Source organism: Lactuca saligna, chromosome 8 (assembly GCF_052625555.1).
Source record: "Lactuca saligna cultivar CGN05327 chromosome 8, ASM5262555v1, whole genome shotgun sequence".
NCBI lineage: Eukaryota > Viridiplantae > Streptophyta > Magnoliopsida > Asterales > Asteraceae > Lactuca > Lactuca saligna.
In genome coordinates, this window is record NC_136424.1 from 32,947,323 (window position 1) to 32,951,765 (window position 4,443).

Here is a 4,443-nt window from a genome sequence, read left to right on the forward strand (position 1 = left end):
CTCTAAGTCCACTTGTGTTGCCCAACAATCGTAATTCTTTTGTACTGCCCTAGTGACACTGATTTTAGTATGAATGCAGGCACGTATACTTACTTAAATATTTTATTATTTAAAGTATAAACTCTAAATCAGAGTATTTTTAATCCCATTGTATTTATAGTTAGTATATCTTTTATGGGTTGATATACTCAATTCACTATAAACAATGCTCTGATACCAATCTGTCACACCCCAAAACCGAGAACGGCGGAAACGTTCTGGGGCGGAGGACGTCATGTATAATATCAACAACAATGTAAAGTAGTAAACAAGCAACAACATCATCCATTGCATTAATAAAATAATTATTATACAATTGTATTCTGTCAAATTTTGATAAACACTAAAGCATAAATCAAAATGAAAGATAAGTCTTGAACAAGCTCCATCTTCCTTTCTCCTTGCATCGGCACCTGTCTATTTGTAACCTGAGAATACAAGTTATTTTGAAAGAGTAGGTCAGCATTTAAGCTGGTGAGTTCATAAGTATTTAATGTCATTGCTTTGATTAGTTGTTATGAAAGACTGGTGAATGATTGATGAAACATTTAGTATAAGTATGAACAACTCTAGAAAATCCCTTATTTCCTACTAGTGTAAAAGTAGTCTTCTACCAAGACTCGAATGTTTTGAAAGTACGCATCACTTGAAAATGTGACGGTTTTTCCCTGTTTAACTATTATTAGTTAGTCCTTTAAGTATACCTGAAATGGTATCAACCTAAAACATCCGTAGATTGTTCATTTACCTCTATTGCTAACAGCCGGGTTTAGGAATAGTTAGTCCCTTATGTATACCTGAGACGGTATCAACCTAAAACATCCGCAGATTGTTCATTTACCTCTGTAGCTAACAGTGGTTGTCGGAATGGTTAGTCCCTCAAAGTAACCCTTGGTACTAGGATATAAAGTCCAATCTATCTCGTCGATGATGTGATTGTATCACAAGGTAAAGATAGAAAGGTGAACTATATCACAGTATCTAGACATCTAACATGTAATAGTAATTTGCCATATAATGTCTATGTAAAAGTATTCATGTATAAGTATTCATGCAAGAGTATTCTTTCATATAGCATGTCGTTTAGACTCATGAATGAACTGACTCTAGAGTAATTTCTTGTAGTAGGGAAAATGTTTTGTTTACTCTAAACTATTCCCATAATAATTTACTAGAATGTAATTGATGAGTGTCCAAGTAGGTTTATACCCCTTGCTACCCAAGAGTATCGGAACTAAATTTACTGATGGAACATTTATGACCATATATGTATACATGATATATAACTAATATTTAAACGACCTTCGGAGGAGTACCCGATATCCCACCAGACCACATCCAAATCGAGGAAAAGGAAATAGGGTGGATAGCCTTCCTAAATCTTTTAAACATTTTTTATATTACTATACATATAGAGGCATGCAATTTATAATATAAAAGCATAAAGAAGTTTTGTAAAATCGTTGAAAAGTCTAATAAAGAATTTGTGACTTGATGTCAGTTTATAAAATGATTGAAAGTATTTTGTTTGATAAGACAGTTTAAGTACACAGAAAACCACTTGTTTGAAAACACCCTAGTAACCGAGTTTGAAAGGAAGCTTACAGTATGTAAGATAGTTTGATAACGAGCTTTAATCATGTAAAAACATTTAATAAAGTAATTTGAAGTAATATGTTTAGTAAAACTGTTAAACTTGTAGTAATCCATTTGTATACTAGTTATAAATCACATATGATTCTACTTGATAAAAGTGTATAATAATCTTTATATATATAACACCCGATAGTAGTCGAGTATTTAACTTGTATTCCCCCCCCCCCCCCCCTTAAAAGCATATAAAAGTATTTATAAAACATTTAAAAGTGTAGTTTATAGGGGTATGAACTCACCTGATTTAAGTGGTTGATTTGAAGTAGTCGAGAGAAGAATCGAGCAGAACTTCGACAGGAAAAGTTGAAAGCGCGGGAAATCTCGGGATTCTTGGGAATCTCGGGAACACAAAACCTTCCTTCGGGACTTTAAGGTGAAAACCGGGGCTTCAGGAGGGTCTCGGGGGCTTAAACGCAGAGTTTCGGCGCGAGAAAGAGAAGAATGGAGCACCTAAACCCGGCACCCCAAGAGTTCTATTTATAGGGTTGTTTCTGGTGTGCCACTTCGTGGCTAAGGTTGGCCACGTCGTGGGGAGCAAGCCTTATCCTCTTCCATTGATGGGACGCTCTCAGTCACTTGCCGGGTCGCGGCCAAGCTGTGCCACGTCGTGGGGGCCTGACAGCCTCGGATTTTGGACCCCGAACTTGTAAAATCCGTAACTTTTGCATACGAGTTCCGTTTTTGACGTTCTTTATATGCACGCGTAGCTAAAAACATGATCTACAACTCTTGTTTAGACTTCATTGGCTAATTTTGACTTTAATTTTAATTATTTATTTTTAACGGGCCGGGACGCGATAATTCCGTTAAAATCCATAACTTCTTCATCCGATGTCCGTTTTCGTCAGACTTTTCGCCGTTGCACTAAAAATGTTGAGACCTTAGATTCTCATTTAGGTTGTTTTGGTCAAAAGTATCTCGAGCTCTATTTCGAGTTTTTAGCTGTCTACTGCTGTACCCGAATCTTGGAAAAATCATAACTTCCTCATACGATGTCAGATTTTGACATTCTTTTTATGTATGCTCACGGTTTGGGGTTATCTATAACTTCCATTTAGATACTTAAGGCTAAAAACTATCGTATTGAAACTTCGCGTTTTTCATTTAATCGGTGTTGCCGGTTTTGCCGAAAATCTTCGGTTGGTCATAACTTCTTCGTTATAACTCGGATTTTAGGGTTCTTTATATGTACGAAAACCTTGATACGATTCCTACTACTTTATTTAACCTAAATAAGATTTTAGGAAATTTAGATTTTGACCTAAATTTGATTGGTTTTACATTACATTGTCTCGAAATATCGGGTTGTCACAGATTCTTGGGCATATAGATTTGAAAATCTCCACTTTCACAATATTCATTACAAACTCACATAGACAAGTTGGCGTCTAGCAACAAGCTACTGCCCCTAACAACATATGAAGGGTGTCATATTATCAGCAGCCAATTCTAGGAGCGTTAAGCAACAATTGTTACTAAAGTTGTGGTATCAATTATTCCTTTGTTTCAGACATCCTGTTGAACATGAGATATGGATCACGATCAATCTCATTTAGTATTTAACATTAAGTAATGCCTTAGATGTATAACTCTCAACGAATAAGAGGAAAAAATCTCATCTTGACTACATACTCTCATCAATGTAGTTCATGTCATACCAACGATGGCCCTTATAATCGCCTTTTACAGAACAACATTAAACCATGTCAACGTACAAAAATTCCTACACTTCAACTCCCAAATTGGTATCTCAGGTCTAATAATACAAATATACAACTTTGATCAAAACATCACTCATAACTACGATCCATAAAGTGATTTTGATGTGAGTCAGGTCAGATACTTATTCTCCTAATCAAGTATCTATGAAGTTGGTAGGAAGTCTTGCTATTCTCATCTCCATGAGAATCAAACAATCCATTCATATTAGTCTTACCTCATATATGTTCCCACAACTATGAATAATAATCGATATTTAGAATAATATAGTTATTCGAGGATTTAAACATGCTAATATAGAACACAACAATTATTTAATGAAAGACTCATATTCAATGTATCAAACTCATTACAATATATTTTTCTTATATTGTTCCAATATCTAAATACTAAATTCCAGTCAAATACATCTACTTATATCAACAAGGCCCTATAGCACCAGCTTGAATTTCATGCTTTAGCAAATGAAGGATCTTTGTTAAGTAGATTTGCAAACTTGATTTGTATAAACTTTAAGAATACCAACATCTTCAGTTATATATATATAACTTATATATATATAGAAAACTATTTAGAATGTATTGGATGCATAAATATTACTTAAATAACAATAATTGGGTAATGAGATTACTCATTCATCCTCTTGCTTTGGTGTGTTTGTGAGCCATTAGAGGTGTTACATTTGTGGCACTTGTTCTCAAAGTCAAGATCTTCAAGGAATCTATTGTATTACTAGATAACAATAAAGGTATATATCTAAACCCTATTTTAATTTTATTTTCAAAAATAATACATGCCTCCTAGGGTTTCTAGTTTTTGTTTTCAATGCTTGTATGTCTAATAAAGAAAACATAGATCCAACAATTAGGGTTGCATGTACACATAGGATTGTTTACTACGTAAATAAAACCCATCAGAATTTGACCTTATTTTTGACAAAAAAAAAAAAAAAAAATCATCATGGATCTACTGCTTTACGGATAATTCTTACCAGTAAGTGGCTGAGGAACAAGAATGAAATTGAGATTATCT